This window comes from Ailuropoda melanoleuca, chromosome 10 (genome assembly GCF_002007445.2).
Source record: "Ailuropoda melanoleuca isolate Jingjing chromosome 10, ASM200744v2, whole genome shotgun sequence".
Lineage (NCBI taxonomy): Eukaryota > Metazoa > Chordata > Mammalia > Carnivora > Ursidae > Ailuropoda > Ailuropoda melanoleuca.
The window spans coordinates 16,980,990-16,986,989 of record NC_048227.1 but is presented as its reverse complement, the minus strand read 5'-3'; positions in this window follow the sequence as shown (position 1 = coordinate 16,986,989).

Below are 6,000 nucleotides of genomic sequence, written 5' to 3'. Positions count from 1 at the left end.
GACCATAGAGAAGAGCGGCGAGATCGAAGGGCACCTACACACTCACTTCCGCCATCCTCCAATTCCGCGCAAGCCCTTCGCTCAGAGGTGGGGACTCTCGGGGGGCTCAGGGGCTTCTCCGGTTGCACTTAGAAGGAGCCGCAAAAGCCACCGTGGGAAGGGGTTCCCACTAGGTGCCCTCCCGGAGGAGACTCGGCACAAAGGAGAGGTGTCAACCATAGAGAAGCCAGCTCGGGGATAGAGTCCCGAGGCCCCGTTGTAGGCTAGAGTAGCCGCCGAGTGCCGGAAACTACCGAGATGAGGAGGCTCTTTGCAGGGCCCGCCGGCGCCTAGAGCGCCTGGCCCTGCGGCTGAGGGGTTCGCGGACACCGCCCCCAACAAGCCGGGCGAGGGAAGACGCGGGTGACCTTGGTTGAGGCCCCGCGAAGAGGCGGAGCTTGAACTTACGACCTTGGCTTCTCTGAGCAAAGGGACTGGAGGTCTAGGAGGTTCCGTCTGAGACGGGAAATAATGATAGAGGGCAGAAATAAGGAAATCACTTTGGACGTGCCTGTGGGACGTCAGGGGGCAGGGGGACGTACGGTCTGGAGCCCAGTAAAGACATCAAGGCCAGATACACGCATTGGGAATCGTTAAGGTGTAGAGAGCCATTGAAATCATAAGCACGATGAGATCAGTAAGGTCTGTCCCTGACCCTACACCAACTGGCCTAAGGAATAGGGGAATCTTGGCTGAAGCAGTTGATAAAAACCGGATTGAGCTTCTTCAGGAGAAGCTGAATAAAAAGCCAAAAGCTATGAGGAACCTGTGGTTCATCTTTAGGCTCTGCTTGCCCCCATGCATTTGCCTTCACTAGCAGGCAGCCCCATCTCAGTGGCAAAATGGCTTTCCATGGCTCCAAACTGAAGTCCTAAGAGCTTGGCAACTCAAGTAGAAGGAACCTGCTTCTTTTCTGAGATTTGCAATAAAATTCCCAGAACTGACCCCAGCTGACTGGCTCCGATCAGATACTCATCCTGGAACACAAGAGACTGGAGATGGATAAATGCCCTGACTCACACAAGAACGTTTATTCAAGGCTGAGGCTATGGGATGGAGTTGGAAAACTTCATTGTGGAGGGCAAGTTCTGGCCTAGCCAGTCCTCATCTCCCAGCTGTCCCCTTATTCTAACCATTCTAAGATCAACTCACGGATGGCCTTTGTTAAGGTCTTCATCACCATCTTTGTCCGCCCATATTCCCAGTTCAGAAGAAGCTATCAATGGAAAAGACCCTAATTCTGTGGTCCCCACCCTCCTCCCTGAAGCCCTTACCCTTCCTCTGTAGTTTCTGCCTGCTGTTTCTAGGAGAGAGACACAGTTGAGGAGTATAGAAACGCAAGGATCTGGCGTTGATGAGTTAGGTTTGGAAATGGGTCTAAGCTGTCCAATAAAACTTTCTGCCACGACAGATGTTCTATATTGACACTGTCCAGTGTGCTAGCCACTAGCCATATGTAGCTCTTGAGCACTTGACATGTGGCTAATGGGACTAGGGAACGGAATTTAAATTTTAACCAATTAAAATAGCCACATGTGGCTAGTGACTACTGCATTAGTGCAGGAGGTGTCTGTGGACAGCTAGGGGGAGCTGTCCAGCAGAGAGGGTGCTACCATCTGAGCGCATAAAGCAGTTTGGGGATGATCAGAAGTGAGTAGTGGTTGAAGCCATGGACATGAGCGAGATGGTCCGGGCAATACCTGTAGAGAGAATAGGGCCCAGGACCTAATTCTGGAAAACAAGCCACATTTATCAGGTAGGCAGCAAAAGAGGAGTAGAAAGTGCTGAGATGATGTCTTGGGTCAGGTTTCCCAGAAGCAGACCTTGAGATGAGGATTTGTGTGCGAGTGATTTCGTCAAACAGTGCTACCGGAAGAAACCAGTAAGAGTGGGAGAAGCAGGAGAGGGAAGGAGAGGAAACCAAACAAATGCGTGATCTCAGGCATAGAGTAGTTCAACTTGATCCTGCAGGCAAGAAAGTTATGCGTCAGATTTGTCCAGAAACAAGGGAGCGGGGCCTTTCAGATAACCACATGCCTCAGCTGCTGACCAAGCGACACTCCTGGACGTGTCAGTTCATCAAGGCAACGCCTCCAGTAGCCTGAGGGCATTCCTCCAAAAAAGAGAAAAAATCTGGACATTCTAACTGTTGGAAGAAGAACCACACAACAAAGACCAGGGGGTGTGGGAGTATAGAGTACATGTGTGCATGGGGGCAATTGGTCAGACACATCACAGGCAAATGATTAAAAAGGGATCCATGGCATTGCCATTGTGTCCTGTAGAAAACATCGATGGTTAATGATGTGGGGCTGCGAGTGGATGTTCAAAAAAGAATTCTTGAGATGTTTTTGGTGCAAAAAGGTGCTTTTATTATAGCACGGGGACAAGACCTGTGGGCAGAAAGAGTTGCACCCACCTAAGCTGGTGGGTATATGCTTAGTGTCCAAAGGGAGGGGACGTGCAGGGAATATTACATCATAAATGTTTTCCTTGAATTTCTACTCGTAAAACTATTTTCGCAAGATTTCTCTGGTGCTTATCATTCAGTTGGATATTAACTATCGGTGACATGTACAGACAAGTCATGAGACCCTTGAAGAATGTAGCAGCCGGCACATACTTGATCCTTATCGGAGCTCTGCAGGCTTTAGGTCAGCTTTCTGGGCTAAAGGTGAATATTTTTCTGCTTCTATCCCTCATCAACTAAGACTGTTTAGGGACTTTGGTGCAAGTGATTTTAAGGAAGTGGTAGAAGCAGAAGCCATAAATGGTAGTGGACTGAGGACTGAATGGAAGGTAAGAAATGGGAGGAGGAGTATGGAAAGCTGTCCTGAGGGAGACCTGATCATGTGCGAAGTCTAAAGGGAAGGGAGCCAGTAGGAAGGATAGTAATCGAAGGAGTGAGGTTTGGGGAAGGTGGGAGTGGTGGGATCCAGGACCCAAGGTAAGCCAAGGTGTCACTATAAAAGGGAGAAATGCTTGTTCCTCAGGAACAGGGTGTGTGATAATTAGGATGCTTTTAGCTGCCAGTAATGGAACCCCCACATCCACTCCTAATTTAAGGTAGCTTAAACATGAAAAGAGCGGGGAGCTTACTGGCTCACAGAATTGAAAAAGCAGAGGTAGAATGACTTCAGGCATGGCTGAAGCCAGAGGCTCAAATAATGTCCATTTGAACTTGGTCTCAGTCTCAGCTCTGCTTTCCTCTGGACTGTCCCTTTGTAGGCAGCAAGATGGCTACCGACAGCTCCAAGCACACATCCTACTGGCTTAACAATCGTGGTGGGAAAAGATCATAGCTTTCCCAGTAGCTCCGGCAAATGCAACAGGATTGAGTCTCATCAGCTCCACCTGGGGCACCAGGTACATGAAGAATTTGGTTTTTGTCCCAGCTTCCTGGCACAGAACTTTAAAATACTTGGAATTTACCAAGTAACAGAAGTGCCCCTTAGATCACCCCTGAGTTTTAGCTAATGAGGCGACTAATGGCAAGCCCCTAGATAGCTTCACCAGAAAGACTATCCTGGTGATTAGAGGGTTGGGATTTTTTAAAAGATTGATTGATTGATTGATTGATTGATGTAATCTCTACACCTATCATGGGGCTTGAACTCACAACCCCTGAGATCAAAAGTCACATGTTCTTCTCACTGAGCCAGCCAGATGCCCCAGAGAGTTGGGATTTTGAGGCAGCTGGACCTCCACAGAGGGGAGGGGGACCTAGAGATTGATCTCAGTCCCATGGTGATGACTTAATCAATCATGCCTTAGAAATGAAACCAGTTCTCCCAGACCTCACTCTGTGTCTCTCTTCATTTGGGTGTTCCTGACTTGTATTCTCTACTATAAACCTGTAACTGGAGGTATGTTTTCCTGCATTCTGTGAGTTGTTCTAGCAAATTATCATGCCTGGGGGGGAGGGGGGTCATGGGAAACTCCCAGATGTGTAGCAGGTTGGTCAGATGACTGGGGGACCCCACTTGCAGCTCACGTCTGAAATGGGGGCAGTCTGGGGAGGACTGAGCCCTTCATTTGTGGGGTCTGAGTTTACCTTGGGCAGTTTGCCAGAACTGGACTTCAGTACGCTAGTTGGGGTTGGAACCGAATACTAACCCTGAACCAACATTTGTGATCACAAGGGATAGATTATGCTGACTGGGGAACACTGGATCAGAGACCCATCGTCTGAGATTGGGATGGGCTCAGCAGAGGTGGTTCTTCAGAGGATAACCAGGGTCTCGGACAGAAGGGGAAGTGGTTGCTTGTGGGATTCTTCTGGAGGTTGACCCTACCCACCCCAAGAGATGGGAATTTCTCCTATTTTGTCTTTTTTTCTGCCCCCTCCAAATCATACTCTGCCCACCCAGGACATTTTGACAGCCTAAGATACTCCAGCTTCACTTAGGCTCTGCCTCTGAACCTCCATACGCCTGTTTCCCCCACTTCTGCCAACCTTCCTCCCTCTGGTTTCAGGCTTCCAAGTGTGGCCTCCTCTAGGAAGCCATGGGCAGCCAAGCCACCTAGGCCGCCTCTAACGTGTCTTCTACTTGGCAGCTTTTGTGTAACATTCACAAAGTGTTTCCAGTTGGAATGCCTTCCATCACATCTGAGTGACAGGTGATCAGATTTCTGTTTGGAAGGAAATCCAGGGCCGGTATGGGGGTGGGGGTGGGGACCGGAAGCAGAGAGAACTGGTGCTGTGGTCCAGGAGGGGCTGATGCTGACTTGGCCAGGGCAGTACAGTGGGGTTAGCACCAAGGACAATAGCCAGTGAGATTTCTGAGGAGGCACTGCCAAGGCTGGCTGGTGGGGAAGAGTGAAGAATGTCCTTGAGCTTCCAATACGTCTGTTGAGGGGCACTGAGGACAAAGCTCTGGGCCCCAGCGCCCTCTCTGCCACTAAGTGGCTGACGAGCCTAGCACTCATTTCAATTACACCAGACCCCACCCTCCCTTCGGAGGTGAGAGCTGCAAGAAATCTTAGAGATCATAAAGGTTAACTTCGTCACTCCATCCCCATTTTATAGATAATAAAGCAGAGGCTTCAAAAGTTACAGTGGTTCACCTTTATTTTTAATGTGAATGTGAATACAAAATTTGCTTTCTATTGAAAACATCAGGACACTTAATAAGCCCAACACACATGCTCGACTGAAATAATTCAACACATAATTCCTTCAACAAATACGTCTTCACCTGGGTGTTAGGTACCGTTCACAGAATTGAAAACATAAGCTCTTCCTATCATGACCTGGTGAGACAGGGAACAGCAACAACCCCACAAACCAACCAACCAGCGCATTAAGAAGATCATTTTAGGCGTTTAGGTGCTATGAAGAAAACCAAAGAGGCCCATCGAGAGGAGGGTGACTGGGGGCTACTTTAGATAGAAGAGGTGACATCTGAGGTGGAGCTGAATGATGGAAGAAACAGCCCTAGAGAAAGCTACACGGAAGAACACTCCAGGGCAAGGAAAGAACATCTGCAAAGAGCCCGAGGTAGAAACAATTGTGGGATGTTTGCAGAACAGAATGGCGAGTGCAGTTGGGAGCGAGCGAGAGGAAAACCATACTGGATGGGGTCAAAGAAGTGGGCCACTGGGAGGAGTCTGGATTTTTATATAACAGCTTTATGGAGAAATAATTCACGTGCCATACAGTTTGCCCATTTAAAGTAGGAGTTGGGGGGCGCCTGGGTGGCACAGCGGTTAAGCGTCTGCCTTCGGCTCAGGGCGTGATCCCGGCGTTGTGGGATCGAGCCCCCACATCAGGCTCCTCCACTATGAGCCTGCTTCTTCCTCTCCCACTCCCCCTGCTTGTGTTCCCTCTCTCGCTGACTGTCTCTGTCTCTGTCAAATAAATAAATAAAATCTTTAAAAAAAAATAAAGTAGGAGTTGGGGTTTTATTCTAAGTGTAGTAAGGAGTCACGGGAAGGTGGGGGGAAGGGTTAATTTCCGAT